Source organism: Canis aureus, chromosome 16 (genome assembly GCF_053574225.1).
Source record: "Canis aureus isolate CA01 chromosome 16, VMU_Caureus_v.1.0, whole genome shotgun sequence".
In the NCBI taxonomy this organism is placed as follows: domain Eukaryota; kingdom Metazoa; phylum Chordata; class Mammalia; order Carnivora; family Canidae; genus Canis; species Canis aureus.
The window spans coordinates 50025903-50043572 of NC_135626.1; the positions used below are offsets into that span (position 1 = coordinate 50025903).

At 34.3% G+C, this 17670-nt stretch overlaps 1 pseudogene across 1 annotated transcript; it reads right to left on the reverse strand.

Moving 5' to 3' along the window:
• Positions 1–2218: 2218 nt before the first annotated feature.
• LOC144286874 (transformer-2 protein homolog beta pseudogene) lies at positions 2219–15635 on the reverse strand (annotated as a pseudogene). Its single transcript, XR_013354790.1, has 12 exons — positions 15581–15635; positions 15261–15324; positions 14628–14733; positions 14377–14401; positions 11042–11095; positions 10277–10381; positions 9724–9824; positions 9117–9170; positions 8137–8241; positions 7220–7277; positions 5034–5121; positions 2219–3664 (listed from the first exon to the last, which is right to left on the reverse strand). The product of XR_013354790.1 is annotated as a transformer-2 protein homolog beta pseudogene (transcript).
• Between the last annotated feature and the right edge of the window lie 2035 nt (positions 15636–17670).

The following is a 17670-nucleotide window of genomic DNA, read 5'->3' on the forward strand; positions in this document are numbered from 1 at the left end:
GACATGACCTTCCTCCTGGCCTGCTTCCTGTCTATCATTCAGTCTTAAGTTCCTTCAACTTCTTGAAGGCTCTTTAGAGCTCTCCTATGCTCTCTCTTTCTCTCTCTCTTTTGGCCTAAATGTCAGATTAGTAGTCTCTTGCTGCTGAGTAAACTAACTGATGAGGTGCTAACTTTCCCTTCACTTTTGCTGTGCAGCCTGGGCTCTGATTTCTTCTTCTGTCAAAGTTTGAGAAATCCAAAGAGATACATGGGAATTCTTTCCAAGTTACATCATAAGAAATGATATCCTAAAGAACATGTTAATCTATAAAAGAAACAAAAGTAGGTAATAATGTGTTAATAGGGTTGACAATTTAATTACAAGAAATTTGTAGAAATGCCAAACGTGATGATCTCAGATTGATTTGTGTTTTATTAAGTTTCCCCCTTACCTTTAAGAAAAGTTATACCATCCAGCAACTTCTTTGATAGACCTTTCCATCTGTAAGGAAAAGCACTGTTCAGGTCATAGAAACTTACAATGTGGAGTCTCATAGATGGTAAGAAAACAGCAATTTAAGTAAGACATTTTATGAACTACCGTAGAAATTTTCTGATTTAGTGGCAAATAATGAAATTATAGGGCATAGGGATACTGACATGCTACCATTCTGAAACATCTCTTTTCCTTTAATTTTGTGATATTTTCATTTTCCCTTATTATATTGCTCTTTCTTTTTCTCATTTATTCTGGCTTAAATTTCAGATCTTTTGATAGACTCAAAAGTTATAAAAGATATAATTATATAAAAGATATAATCAAACCCTGATGATAGGAGTCATGATGACATAATTGTTGATTCTCAAACTAAAGATTAAATGGCACAGGGTGCATGGGTGGCTCACTTGGTTAAGCATCTGCTCTTGGCTCAGGTCATGATCCCAGAGCGCTGGGATCAAGTCCTGAGTCAGGCTCCCTGCTCAGCCAGGAGTCAGCTTCTCCCTCTATCCCTCCCCTCCTGCTTGTGATCTTTCTCTCCCTCATGTTCTCTCTCTCTCAAGTAAATAAATAAAATCTTAAAAAAAGGATTAAATGGCACAGATAACCTTTTAAGATATAATAGGGTCTTTTATTTTATTTTTATTTTTTATTATTTTTAAAGATTTTATTCATTTGTTCATTAGAGACACACAGAGAAAGAGGCAGAGACATAGGCAGAGGGAGAAGCAGGCTGCCTGAAGGGAGCCCAATGTGGGACCCAATCCCAGGATCATGATCTGAGCCAAAGGGAGATGCTCAACCACTGAGCCACTCAGGCATCCCAAGATATAATAGAGTCATTTAAAATTATATAACATTGATCATAAGATTACTTCTGATAAGCAATAAGATGTAGACAATTTTAGAAATTTTTGCAATTTAATAATATGCTTCCCTGGATGACTATATTTTTATTTGAAATACTATCAACTGGCAGGTTTTTCACCAGTTGCAAGAGTTCCTTATCAGTGAGTTCTACTCCCATGTTTCCTAGAACCGTTCCTATGTCGTTGACATCAACAACTTCCTCTCCTTCAAAAGGATAGAAATAGTAATGTATGATTTTAAAGAACCATTTAATTATTCTAAAATAGATGAAATCTTCTAATACTGTTTAAGTATTAGCTCCAACTACTTAATGCATAATAAAGTCAAATGAATCTTGTTTCAGTATAGTTATGGCATAACACTGAAGTGTTTATTTCCATAACTTTAGCAATAATAGAGACAAAATACATTTGCATAATGCATTTCATAATTTTCTATTATGAGAGATTAATAATAGGTAATGAAACTTTAGTCTCTTTTTTTTACACTAACATATTTTCAGTAAATACCTTAATTTGGAAAAAAATGAGATCATAGGGCCTAACAAAATGTGGCACTGTGTTTTGTTGCTGAAACACTGACAAATCAAAGTCCAAGTCTAGGAAATCAAACTACAATCAGTTTATTAAAAAATAGCATAATTTAAAGGGAATAACAGGAAAGAATATACAATATGTATAAAGAATCAGAATCATATGTATTTGATAACTTCTTTCTTACCTGTAACAGCCTCCACTTTCCAACAGCATTTTCAGATCAACTCTCTTCTAGGCTATAAGACAAAGTTTAATCAGAGAAAAACAATAAAATGGACTCAGAGAAAAGATACATAGGACAAGAGGTCCTTTTTTTTTTTTTTTTTAGAAAGAAAAGTAAAAACCAAACTTTATTGTTGCTTTTTACCATTTGGTAACATTTTTACACACAGGCTTCGATCTTCAGAATACCCTGGATTCAGTAGAAAAACCTTTTAAATGAAGTTTTGTACAATAGAAACTTCTCAGCAGTCAAAATTTAGACTGTAAAAAAATACATGCAAAACATACTTTTCTGAAAACACTTAACTTTGAACAAAGCACCGAATTACACAAATGCAGAATGAAAACAGTATTTCAACTCCACCAAAAGCAGTCATCATAAAAGGTGTAAAAGTCACCTAACTTCACTAGGCACTGTTCACTTTTTAAACAGGAGACAATAAAAAATATTGTCCACAAACAATATCCCAACTTTAGGGCAGGTTTCAGAAAGTCTTCATCTTCATGCTTTAATAGCGACAAGGTGAGTACAATCGAGATCTAGAACGTGATCTGTATCCTCCACAACTATAGTAAGGAGAAGGTGACTGCCTTCTGTAAATCTTATCCCTATCTTGAGCAGCTCTCCATCCTCCTCCTCCTCCACCACCTCCTCTGTATGATCTGCTATGGTAGTCACGATCATCATAGCCTCGATCATATATCCTCTGTCATAGTAATCCCGACGGCGTGAGTTGCCATAGGTAGGTCTCCCCATGTAAATTCCTGGTGTTGGGGTATGTGGTCTTTTTGTTATAGAGAAATCAACTCTGATCCTACGTCCATCAAGCTCCAGTCCATTGGCATGCTCTTTTGCTTCCTTGGCATCATCTATATTTTCAAAATATACAAAGGCAAATCCTCTGGAACGCCTAGATTGCTGGTCATATCAATAGACACATCAGCAATGGGGCCATATTTAGAGAACACTTCTCTTAGATCTCTTAGATCTCTTTCTGTAGTGTACAAGCTCAATCCAAATACTCCAAGACAGCAGTTGGGGTCAGGATTTGCCCGATTCCCAACATGATGCCTGCGAGTAGACATGGGAGAGTGACTGTGGCTATGCCGTCTTCGGAATCTCGACTGTAAGACCTGCTACGGGATCGTCTATGGGAGCGGGACTGAGATCCTGATCTTGTATAATGCTTTCGAGAACTTCTTCTGGATCTAGACCTAGATTCAGATCTGGACCTGGACTTTGATCTGGAATGCCTGGAATCTTCCTTGGAGCGAGACCTTGCAGGGGTATGCCTTGCAGATTTCCCAGATCCATGAGCACTTCTACTTCTGGAAGCAGAACGGGATTCTCGCTCGCTGTAGTTCTGCTCGCCGCTGTCGCTCATGACTCCTAGCTGCCGTTGACGCTGGACGGGCTTCAATTGAAGCTGCCAACCTCTGGCGCCTTCTGTATAGAGGCTCCGCCGCAGCCTCACAGAACGCACGGGCTCCCAAGCCCCGAGTACCGAAGCGCTCCGCACCGCCTCCGCATGGGCTCTCCAAAAGGTCCTTTTTATCTAAGATTTATTGTTCCAGAAGATGACCAAGGAAAATAAGTTCGTTTACAACGAGAACCAAGGTTGTATTAAATAATAAAAATGAAAATTGTAATAATAAGTTCATTTCATATAATATTTAAGAAAATTCAGGTTATAATGATAACTATTGCAATAGTTATTCTGTAGGATATAGAATAATTCTTTGAAGAGCAATGAATCAATACTAACTTTTACAAATGTGTTGAGATGTTATTTTTCTGAGAAAGGTTATTGTATCCTATTGAACTTTGAAACATCCTATTGAACTTTGAAACAAGATATATAAAAATAACTATTACAAAAATGATTGACTTTTTCCTGAGGGTTCCTTTAAATCTTTTGAAATCCATTATCAGTGTATGTTGAATGTCCTATCTCATTATTCATATAGAATTTTTCTTCTTCAATTATTAAATGTTCTAAATCTGCCAGGTCCACATTTGTTAGTGGCTTTGTGTGATTTGGGCAGTCCTTCAACCTTACTTTTACTTATTTATTGAAATTTTGGATCTTTCTCAATATTCGCAAGGATTGTAATTTTGTATTACCACGTGTTGATGCAAAGGGCAGACAGAGACTAGTGTTAAGCAGCAAGTTGATGTTTGAAAGGAGCTAATTACTTATGTGGTCAATTTAGTGATTCCCTAAACCTAATTGGTGGATAAGAACACAGCCAAAATCCTATCATTTTACCACATCACTTATATTCATATTAACTTAAAAACAAAATAAATTAGGTTAAAAAATTAGAATTTAAAACAGACTTTGTGTAACAAATTAAAAAATATATAAGCATATGAAGAAAAGGTAAATGTCCCTTCTTTTACCTCTCCTCAGTGTCATTACTACTCCTTACCATTACTAACAGTTTTGTGTATATTTTCCCAGACGTTCCTTTGCTTATAAAGGTATAATATATATATTTTAAATTAATAATACTATACATATTATTCTCTTAACTTTTTTTTTGTTAATAGAACAAAAGAAAGCATCTCAAAATTCATGAACAGAGAAATGAGGAATGGGTGAATGGACTGGGTTATACCCTTGGTTGATGTCAGTGATATTTGGATTAGTGAGAAAAAACATGTTGCAGATCCTATTTTTGTAAAACCAGACAACAAGAACTCCTCCCCTTCTCACTAGCACCCATCTCTACTCTGAGATGTATAAAGAAATAGATTACAGGTTTTAAAGCAACAAAAATGAACAGCCTTTTTTCCCTTGAGTTCTTCTGAAAGCTCAAATGGCTTTGGGCAACAAATAATTTAAACCTTTGAAACAGTCATAATTAATCTTGCAAGCTCAACATCTGTTTAAAAATCACATTGTTTTTCACAGTGCTCACCACTAAGAAGATCCTTCATCAGATCAAGTTCCTCTTCTGTAAGCTTGACCTCTATGGCTTCTAAAACAGGATTCATCAACCTTCCCTCCTTGAAAACATGAAAGGAAAAGGAAAAAAATGGAATGATTATAAAATATTTAGAAAAATTCATAAACACGAATTATTATTTTCAACTATAGGCATTACTGTTTTTACCCAGATTTTTTTGAGATATAATTGACATATAATATAAGTTTAAGGTGATGTAATTATTTTGATATATGTATACTGCAAAATCATTACCACATAAAGTTAGTTAGCACATCCACCATCTCATATAGTTATATTTATGTGTGTGTGTGTGTGTGTGTGGTGAGGTCAGTTAAGGTTTACTCTTTTAGTGTTTTCCACAGTGTTGTCAACTATAGTCACTATGTTGTACATTATATCTCCAGAACTAACTCCTCTTATAGCTGGAAGTTTGTATCCTTTGACCACCTTCGCCCATTCCTTTCCCCATCCCCCTGCTTCTGGCAACTACCAGTCAGCTCTGTTTCTATGAGTTTGATTTTTTTTTAGATTCTACATTATAAGTGATATCATATACTGTTTTTTTTCTGTCTGACTTATTTCACTTAGCATAGTGCCCTCAAGGTTCATCCATGTTGCTGTAAATAGCAGGACTTCCTTCTTTTATTTTTTTTAAAGCTGAATAATATTCTATTATTTATGTATGTATGTGTGTGTGTAAGTGTGTACATACACGTCCTATTTTCTTTATTCATTCATCTGTGCATAGACACATTGTTTCTGTGTCTTGGTATTATAAATAATGCTCCAATGAACATGGGGGTACAAATATCTCTTTAAGATAGTACTAGTTGTTACTGTTACATAAATATACACTGCTAAAAGAGAATGGCTTTATAGTCTAGTATAACTGCTAAACTTTTCTTTTTTTTTAAATTTTTATTTATTATTTATGATAGTCACAGAGAGAGAGAGAGAGGCAGAGACACAGGCAGAGGGAGAAGCAGGCTCCATGCACTGGGAGCCCAACGTGGGATTCGATCCCGGGTCTCCAGGATTGCGCCCTGGGACGAAGGCAGGCGCCAAACCGCTGCGCCACCCAGGGATCCCTAAAATTTTCAAACAAAGAACAAAACTACAATAGATCTGCACAATTCTTTGCAAGCAAAGTTACAATTTAAGAGTTAAAAGTTAGAATTTGTTTCCTTGAATGTTAAACATATGGGCCTAGGAAAAAGTTAGGTGGGACAGGGCTATACAATTGCAACTAAAGAGCACTAATCAATAATCTCCACAAAGAAATAGAGATTGTATGTGTTTCCTATTCTTATTCTCGGATTGTTTTCTCTGCTGCTGCTCACATTTTGGAATAAATGCTAAACCTTCCTCTCTCCTCCCTCCCTTCCTCCCTCCCTACCCTTCTTTCTTTGCTTCCTTTCTTCCCTCCTATCTTTATTTCTGTTCATATCTTACTTTAGAGAAATATTGAAAAGTGCAAACCAGTGGAGAGCTTTCATCTAACATAAAGTAAGGGTTATTACTAAAAAACCCCACAGATGTGATACAAGCAGCAAAATAATGTGTTATATTCTATTGATATAAATTGAATGCTAATAAGGAGAGAGCCCAAATGTCCTTCAACTGATGAATGGAAAAAGAAGATGTGGTATGCATATATGTGTATACAGATGTATACACACACACACAATGGGTTATGACTCAGCCATCAAAAAGAATGAAATCTTGCCATTTGCAATGATGTGGATGGAACCAGAGTGTATTATGCTAAATGAAGTAAGTCAGTCAGAGAAATAAAAATATTTCATGATTTTACTCTTATGTGGAATTAAGAAACAAAACATGAACACAGGGGAAAGAGAAGGAAAAATAAAATAAGATGAAAAGAGAGAGGGAGCCAAACCATAAGAAACTCTTAAAGATAGAGAGAGGGTTGCTGGAGGGGAGGTGGGTTGGGGGATGAACTAAATCGGTGATGGGGATTCAGGAAGGCACGGGATATAATGAGCACTAGGTATTATATGTAAGTGATGAATCACTACATTCACTCCTGAAACTAATAATATACTACATGTTAACTAACTTGAATTTAAATAAAAATTTAAAAACTTAACGCTTAAGGATATTTCATATGCCTCCTCTTCGCACTTCTTACTCACTTTTATTATAAAAATCTCACATCCTTCAGCAACCTGTTTTGAAACACCTTTTCATGAGCTATAAGAAAAAGGTACAATTCAGATCTCTAGAAAATTGATATGAAGACTCCCCAAAACATTACCAATTATGTGATTGTAGAAAGATATATTTCAATGATTTGCTATAAAAATAATCTATTTTATAGTTGTACAAACTGGACATTTAAAAATATAAGTATTTTCAACAGTGACAAACTTACCTATTCTTTGGAATTAGAGACATTTTTTTCCTATTGCTATGACTATGCCTCCACCCTGTTTGTATCACTTTCAGTTCTTACCTAGAGTATTGAAATAGTCTCCTAATTAATTTCTCCGCTTCCCACCTTCTCCTTTTCAGTTATTTATTTATTTATTTATTTATTTATTTATTTAAGTTCAATTTGCCAACATATAGCATAACAACCAGTGCTCCCACCAAGTGCTCCCCTCAATGCCCATCACCCAGTCACTCCAACCCTCCGCCCACCTCCCATTCCACTACCCCTTGTTCATTTGCCAGAGTTAGGTGTAGAGACATTTGTTAAAGTCTCTTATGGTGCAATTCTCAAAAACACATTAAAATGTTTCTTTCTTTTTATTCCACAGATGTTCCATTTCTCCATTACTTTTCATTGTCCTTGTTGCAAAACTAATGCTGATCTGAGGGAGTAGTATTAGTCACCTAGACAACTATACAGCAATGTAGTGATGTCTCAAATTGTGTTTGAAGAAGTAATGATAGAATTTCTTTTCAAGTCAGATGTGACTTTATATTAATTTATGGCATTTTAAAGACAAAACTGTACTGTTAAAATATTGAGAATGGCTCACACTGACCCATAAAATCAAGTTCCCTGGAAGGCATGTTGGCATTTATATGGCATTTATTTACTTACCATCAATGGGCAGTGTTTTCAGCAGTTGCTTGTACTCCTTATCTGCAAGCTCAATCCCCATGTCTTTCAGAATATCTTGTAGGTCACTAGAATCAATCTTTTCTCCTTTGAAAAGATGGAATAGTTATAAGTTAAAATACCAAGGGATGTTCTAATTATTTAAAATCATCTAAACATATATTTTTGCTGCTCTAGTCTTTTTATAATACCAGAATGAAAAGGAAAAGGCAAAGTTAAGGATTTTCTGATAAAAAGAATCAAATGGTAAATAAAAATCAGAATTTGTCCCTTAATGTTAATAAATAGATTGTATTCTTAACACTGAGAATCATACCACATAGTGCAGAAGCAAATCTGGTCATATAATTATTCAGAAATAAGGTCAAGAGATGGTTAGTATAATATAATACACAATTAACAAACTATGACATATTTTACTGAATTTTGTTAACTCTATGTGATTAGCTATTGGCAATGGACTCACTATTTTTGGGTTCTACCCTGTTTTAACTGTGTCCATCTTGTTTTTGGGTTTATAAGTACCAGCCAGATACTTTCATTGAAAAAAAGCATCAGGTGCCTTGGTGGCTCAGTGGTTGAGTGTCTGCCTTTGGCTCAGGGCATGATCCTGGGGTCCTGGGATCGAGTCCTACATTGGGCTCCCCACAGAGAGTCTGCTTCTCCCTCTGCCTATGTTTCTGCCTTTCTCTCTCTCTGTGTCTCTCATGAATAAATAAATAAATCTTTAAAAAAAAGCATCAAAGAATATAAGACTTCTTATGAGGAAATTATCTTTTATTTTACTTATAAACCTAGGTAATATTAGATTGAACTGCCGATCAGTAGATACAAATATTAATTAAAATGAATATTGAAAATACGTGAATTTATAAGTCACTAATACAATTTATAGAGAAAATGCTATTAAAATTTTAATGTAAGTCATGATTTACTGCAAATCATTTATAACAAATTCTTACCTGTAAAAGCTTTTACTTCATCCTTCAAAGTTTTCAGAGCAACTTTCTTATCAACTGTAACAAAAGAAACTGTAACTTTAAGCTCATAAAATGATCACATTTGAGGTAAAATAGCATAAGAACATTCTTTTCCCCTTCAGATTATAACAGCACTTGTGTCCCAGGCATTTTATTAAGCACTTTAAATAGTCATTCAACAAATGTTTACTCAGAATATGTGATGAGCATAGAGTAGAAGAAAAAATTTAATATATTAAAATATATTTATTTAAAAAATGTAAATTTGACCTTCTATTTAATAAAATATCAACTCGAACTTGATAATGAAAAGATGGGATTCAAACGTGGCTATCTTGTTTTCAGAATTTGGAAGACTCTTCTAGTGACAATGCCACCTGTGTCCAACTTCTACATTCCTAACTTCTTTGTCAGTGTTATTGCCTCATCTCCAATCTTGACATCTGCATAAAAAATTCTGTATTCCATTCCTTTCATTGCTAAAGGTACATAAAACCTAAAGCTCAAAACCCAATGGTAAAAAAACAAAACAAAACAAAACAAAACAAACAAACAAAAACAAAAAACCAATGGTATCTCATATGCTCACCACTGACTGGCAGATTTTGTTTCAGATCTTCAAGTTCCTTGTTAGTGAGATTGATTCCCATGTTGCCTAGAATGGTTTCCAGGTTCTTGATGTCAAACTTCCTTTAATCAAAAAGAGAAAGGCCTGTGAGGAAAATTTAGTTACTAAAAAGGTTATTAATTTAAAAATTTTTTTTAGAGAATATGGGTCTATCAAGAAATAAAACTAAAATTTTATTACTAAAATATGAATATCACAAAGTCCAACTCTAGACAAATATTTATAATAAGGAGTATACTAACAGAATCAACATGGCAATTAATTATATGTTTATAGTGACTTTGCATTCACCTGTAATAGCTTTCACTACTTCCATCAAATTAGGCAGATCAACATTCCCATTTGCTATGTAAGTCCAAAAGAGACATATAATCAATGACATTAGCTTAGAAAAAGATATAAATTATTCATATAGAATAATAAAGTCCAGCTAAATTTGACTCACCTAATTTTAATTGACATTCCTTCAAATAGAAGAGAAACAGATGCCCTAGTGCTAATTTCTAGTACTCACCATCAACTTGTAGTTGTCCTGACAATTCAGCAAGCTCCTCTTCTGTGAGCTTCATTCCCATATTTTCCAAGCTAGTATGGAGGTTATTCTTTTTAATCTTCCCATCTTAGGAAAGTGACAGTAAAGAAACATTTGAAAAAAAGTTCTATATAGCAAAACTAAAAAAATATTTTTAGTAAAACTATTAACTTTAATAGTTTAATATATTATAAAAAACAAAAGAGACAAAAGATAAAATATATTTCATGCCTCCGTTATCATTACATCTCAACAAGACTGAAACCCCAAATAGACTTGTCCACTTGAAGAACCAAAGAGAAAGTCAAGAAAGTCAGAATTAGAATTGTATTTCCTTTCATCTATTTTTGTTGAGAAACCTACATAATAAAACAGGGTTAAGGGGCTTGAACAAATAGAACTGCAGACAACTAACTCAATTACTCAGCACAACAAGTAGTAGTAAATTTTTTTTTTAACTGACTTGACATATTAGTTAACATTGTAGCTGACCATTGCTCTTCAGTAATGACCAGCATTTTTTGTTTGTATTTGCTAGGGTTGATTTCTCTTTCTGAGAAAAAGCTGAAAAGAAATCTAAGAGGATACTAGACTTTCTGCCAGGAGAAAGTGTATATTAACAGCAGATAAAATGTAGTTATGCTGAAAGAATCATAAGTGAAAACTTATATGGGGCCAAGATTCATGCTTGGATGACATATCTGGAGAACCTAAATAACATGCCTTATAATTTTGTTTCTTACTTACCTTTGAGAGACTTCATAGCCTTCAGTAATCTATTACGATATAACTTTCCATTAGCTGTAAGAAAAGTCATAATCCATGTAATGGTAGAATGAATATGAGATTCACAAGAAGAGCATGAATGGAATAATTTCAGAAACAGAAATTGTAGCCTTTTAACAACATATATAAATCAATTGTATTTCTATACTGTCGCAAAAAGCAAACAAAAAAGGAAACTAAAAAAGCAATTCCATTTACAAGAGCATCAAAAAGAATAAAATGCTTAAGAATAAATTTAACAAAAGAAGTACAAAACCTAAACTTTGGAAACTATAAAACATTGTGGATGACCTCAATAAATGAAAAGATATCCTATGTTTATGGATTGGAAAACTTAATATTGTGAATATGGCAATGCTCCCCAAATTGATCCATGGATTCAATGCAATTTTATAAAAAATTCTAGCTGGTTTGTTTGCAGAAATTGATGAGCCAATCCCAATATTCATATGGTAAAGCTGGAGCCCCAAATAGAAAAAATAATCTTGGGGGATCCCTGGGTGGCGCAGCGGTTTGGCGCCTGCCTTTGGCCCAGGGCGTGATCCTGGAGACCCGGGATCAAGTCCCACGTCGGGCTCCCGGTGCATGGAGCCTGCTTCTCCCTCTGCCTGTGTCTCTGCCTCTCTCTCTCTCTCTCTCTCTCTCTGTGACTATCATAAATAAATAAAAATTAAAAAAAATAATCTTGAAAAGGAAAATGAAGTGGGGGGCTCACACTTTTCTTTCTTCCTTTTTTTTTTTTTAAGATTTATTTATTTGAGAGAAGAGCATGTATGCTCACAAGTGTGCATGGGGCGAGGGGCACAGGCAGAGGTAAAGAATCTCAGGCAGACTCCCTGCTGAGTGCAGGGCCTCATACAAGGCTCAATCCCATAACCCATGAGATCATGATTTGAGTTGAAACCAACAGTTGTACACTTAACCAACTGAGCCACCCAGGCATCCCTCACACTTGTCAGTTTAAAAACTACAAAATGACAGGAATCAAGACAGTGCGGTACAGGCATAGAACTAGATATGTAGATCAATCAAAAAATAGAATTTAGGTCCAAAAATAAACCTTCCAATTTATAGTCAATTGATTTTTGACAAGGCTATCAGCACTATTCAATGAAGAAAGAAGGGTCTTTTCAGCAAATGGTGCTAGGACAACTGGATATTCATGTGCAAAGAGAATATTTCTTTGGATCCCTAACCCACACCATATACAAAAATTAACTCAAGATGGGGCACCAGGGTGGCTCAGTCAGTTAAGTGTCTGACTCTTGATTTTGGCTGGGGTTATGATCTCAGGGTCATGGGACTGAGCCCCACATAGGGCTTCATGCTGGGTGTGGAGCCAGCTTGGGATTCTCTCTCCCTCTCCCGCTGCCCCTGCTTGCACTCTCTCTCTCTCTCTGTAAAATATAAAAATAAAAAATAAAAAATTAATTCAAGACAGATCAAAGACCTAATTACAAGTGTTAAAACTATAAAAATGTTAGAAGAAAACACAGCAGTAAATTTGCTTAACCTTAGATTAGACAATGGTTTTTTTTATATATGACACCCAAAGCACAAAAGAAAAAAATTATAATCTGGACATCATCAAAATTAAAAACTTTTGCGCATCAAGGAATACTATCGAGAAAGTAAAAAAGATAATTCACAGAATGTGAGAAAACTTTTGCAAACATATATTTGATAAGGAACTTGTATCTAGAATATATAAAAAACTCCTATGATTCAATAATAAAGACAACCAAATTAAAAATGTACAAGGGATATGGAAAGATTTTTCTCCAGAAGAGATATACATTTAACCAATGTGCACATGATGAGGTGCTTAACATCATTAGCCATCATGAAAATCAAAACCAGAATAACATACTACCTTACACTCACCATAATATAATCAAAGGGCAAATAACAAGTGTCAACTAGGAAGTGTAGAAATTGGAACTCTGATACACTGCTGGTGGAAATGTAAAGTAGGGTAGCCGCTTTGGAAAACAGCCTGGCTTCCTCAAAAGGTTAAACATAGTTATCATATGACCCAACAATTTTACTCTTAAGGTGTATACCCAAGACAAAAGAAAATGTGTATCCATGAAAAAACTTGTACATGAATGTTCAGAGGAGTATAATTCATAATAGATAGGATGTGGAAACCATTCAAATGTCCACTAACCAAAAATGGATAAATAAAATGTGGTATATCCATATAATAGCATATTATTCAGCAGTGAAAAGAAACAAAGTGCAGCTGACCTTTGAAAAACAGGGGTTTGAACTGTACAGGTCCATCATACATGGAATTTTTATAGTACTGTAAATGTATTTTTCTTCCTTATGATTTCCTTTTTTAAAAAAAGATTTTTATTTAGAGAAAAAGAGTACGAGCAGAGGGAGTGTGAAAGGGCAGAGGCAGAGGGAAAGAGTCTCAAGCAGACTGTGTTGAGCTTGGAGCTTGATGTGGGGCTCAGTCCCAGGACTGTGAGATCATGACCTGAGCTGTAATCAAGAGTTGGAGGCTTAACAGACTGAGCCACCCAGGTGCCCCTCTCTTCCTTATGATTTTCTTAATAACACTTTCTTTTCTCTAGCTTACCTATTGTAAGAATAGGGTATACAATATAGATAGCTTACAAAATATATATTGACTGTTTATATTATCAGTAAGTCTTTTGGTCAACAGTAGGCAATTAGTAGTTAAGTTTTCGGAGAGTCAAAAGTTTTACACGGATTTTTGACTGCACAGGGAGTCAGTGCTCCTAACCCCCAGGTTGTTCAAAGGTCAACTGTATTAACACATAACAGAACAAGGATGAACCTTGAAAACATGCTAAGTGAAACTAGTCACAAAGGACTACATATTGTATGATTCCATTTATGTGGAAATTTCAGAATAGGAAAATTGTGGAGATAGAAAATAGATTACTGGTTGCTCAGAGCTGAGGGGATGGAGAAATTGGGAGGTGGTTATCAATGGATATGGGGTACTTTTCTGGGATAATAAAAATATTCTAAAATTGATCATGGTGAAGAATGCACAACTTTGTAAATATATTAGAATTCACTGAATTGTTTACTTTATTGGGTTAATTGATATGGTATGTGGATGATATCTCAGTAATGCTGTTTAAAATGTTTTACCCAAAGTTTTCATTTTTATATAACAATAAAATTAAGGAAGAGAAGCCTTTTTCAATATGATAAACTTGTCTCATTGAGTGGGCTTACTGTACTGTATAAATATGTCTTCCTTTTCTTTTTAATTCTGACTTTTATCTTTATTTCTTCCACTAATCTCTTACCTCTTTTTACTTCTTATGGTACAAGCTGTGAAGGACAATAGTAGGCATTTGTTAGCTTTCATGGCAATTTATATATGAGGAATTGCTCGGCTTCTAAAATAAACTCTAAATGAAACTTACAGTTTTATATGTAGCTTACATTTTAGTTTTAAAAAATGTTCTATCATGTTTTAGAAAAAAATTAAAATTTTCATACAGATCTACAAAAATCCAAGTTCCCTGGAAGCTCCATAGACACTTGTATGACTCACCATCGATTGGCAGTATTTTTAGCTGTTTTTCTAGTTCCTTATCTGTAAGCTCAATTCTGAGATTTCCCAGAACATTTTTTTAGAGCACTTGAGTCAATCTTCTCACCTTTGAAAATAAGAAATTTGGTACACATTTTCATTTTACATAGCAGTAGTTATTTCTAATGAAAACATTATTTTAGGATAATTAATATCTCATTTTCAGATTGAAGATTAAAGTAAAAATAAAACATTTTCAAATACAGAATCAATGTAGATGTTAGGTCAAATTTATTTCCTTAATTTGAACAAGAAAGTTTCTTCTAAAATCGGGAACTACTTTTGGAATAAAATTTGATCTAATAATTAAAAAAATAGATGCTTACATGAATTTTTCTTTGAAAAAGTCTTTATTTTTATTTATTTTATTAAAGATTTTATTTATTTATGAGAGACATAGAGAGAGGCAGAGACACAGGCAAGAAGGAGAAGCAGGCTTCATGCAGGGAGCCCAACGCGGGACTCAATCTTGGGTCTCCAGGATCATGCCCTGGGTTGAAGGTGGCACTAAACCACTGAGTCACCCGGGCTGCCCAAAAAAGTATTTTAATTAAAAAAATAAGAATTATATGATAAATACAATGAAGACATTACCTCAATCAATTTTATGCTTCATTTTCTGATTTGCTGTGTCATTCTACACTGTAGTTATTAAACACTGGTGAAGTGAATTATATTATTAATATAAACAACAGAGATTACAGAACTTGAAAGCAAGAAATAGTATGGTGATTTCATTGCAAAAACAGACAATTTTATATCAATATATGAAACACTAGAGGCAAATATTTCATTAATAAATATAGAGAAATAACAATTTATAAGTCAATGGTAGAATACTAGGAAATATCGGGGAAAAAACAAAATTTAATGTAGATAATTGAAATCCTAATTTATGGTAACTTTTCACTTGCCTGTAAAATCTGTGACATTTTCCATCAATGTTTCTAGAGGAATTTTCCCTTAAACTATAGGAGAAGATCAAAATCACAGTATATTATATTATAGATCTTATATGTTATAGACCTTATATATTATATAGATCTAATATATTATGATAGAATGCAAAACTTTGTGGAAAAACATAGAAACAACTATAATAGTTGCACTTGCTATGTGTCAGGCCCCATTCTAATTGCTTTATATATTTATTTAACAAATATTTTTAATACACTTTCCAGATTAGTATTCTACCCAATTTTTATTTTAAGACAAGCATGTATAAGAAGAAAATTCAAAACATGAAAACCATACAATTGCAATGATGCAATATGGCCTATAATAGCTCAGATTTATTTGTGTTAGTAAGAGGAAGTTATTCAGAAGTTGAGTGTGTCTAAAGAATCTGCATTCTTGCATCCAAAATTGGAAAGATTACTAACCATGATACTTGTAGAGAGGATAAAAGTTACACATATCACACATATAAAAAAACTTTTAATTTTGTTAACTGGATACTCATAAACTTAAATGACATTTTCTATGTTTTAGTCATTGATGTGTACCACCATACTGCTCTTGGGGCTTCCCTTCTCCTTATGGAAAAGGCATTTCTTCCCTCAAAGGTTCTTTTAAATAAACTCTCTCAAGGGTTAACCAGTGTATCTGATAGTATGCTTACCACCAATGTGCATGTTTTTAGCCAGATCTTTAAGTTCCGTATCTGCAAGCTTGATCCCCAGGTTGCTCAGAGTGGTGTCCAGGTTGTTGATATTGACCTTCCCACCTAAGAAAAATAAGTCCATAAAGAATATTGACTCCAAAAGAGAAGTTTTTATATTCTTTTGATATACATAACCCATTGTGAATTTCTTAAGCAGATAATTTCTCATAAAATTTGCACACTATTTCAGACAGGTTATATACTTACTAAAGCCTATAAAAGGATTCCCTCAAACCTACTATCTGTCTAAAGTAAAGATCATTTCATTCTAAAGTGAAAAAAAGTAAATTAGTTAATGTTCAACAACTTTAGCACAGAGATCAAATATTTTAAGCCATCAACTACAAAGTTATTATTAAGGCTACTTTCCTTGAGACTTTTCTTGGAGACCAGCCTACACAACACAAGGTTTTAGATGGTATTCAATACTGAAATTAGTTTGAGAGGGATGCCTGGGTGGCTCAGAGGTTGAGTGTCTGACTTCAGCTCAGGGCATGATCCTAGAACTCCTGGATTGAGTCACTCATTGGGCTCCCTGCAGGGAGCCTGCTTCTCCCTCAGCCTGTGTCTCTGCCTCTCTATGTCTCTCATTAATAAATTAATAAAATCTTTTAAAAAGAGAAATTAGGTTGAGAAAGAGAGTGAGGTACAGAAATAGAGGCTCAGGGTATGGACAAGTCTCTCATGAAGTAGATGAGAAAGGGAAGAAAGAGCTGGAGTTGTGGCCAAAGAGGAGTGTGAAGAGTTTTAATTTGTTTATTTTATAGGATGGGATATGTTGAGTATGTGCATGGGCTGAAAGGAAGGCTTATCCATAGGAGAAGAGGTGGAAAATGGTCAATGGGGTGGGGTCTTAAAGATGTGGGAGAGAGTGGATTCAAGGGCATCCTGGTAAGCCTTGAAGAGGAGAGGTACTCTTCACTCATCCTTTGATACTGGGATAGGTGTGCTTAAAGATATCTCTAAAGGTAGGGATTAGAGATAGAGAGCTGAGGGCTATCACTCTTGCTAGCCTCTATTTTCTTAATGAATAAAAAAAATCTGGTGGGAAAAAATTGGTGTTCAATAAATGCTCTGGGAATTCTGGTACTGAAGGTAAATATTCTTTAGTTCTAAACAACTGTAAGTTGACTTTTGATGAATGAACTTCCAGTTTAGTTTTTTCTATTTATTAAATTTCCTGAATTACTGCTAATCATTTCTATATTTTTTTTGCTATGAAAACTTGAAATTTGATATTTTTCTTCCTAAAACTTTGGAAAATGACAAGAAAGTGTGGTGCTTTACTTCTAAGATAGAACATGAGATTCATCTGCTAAGATAAAGATTGAGCTCTAAAAA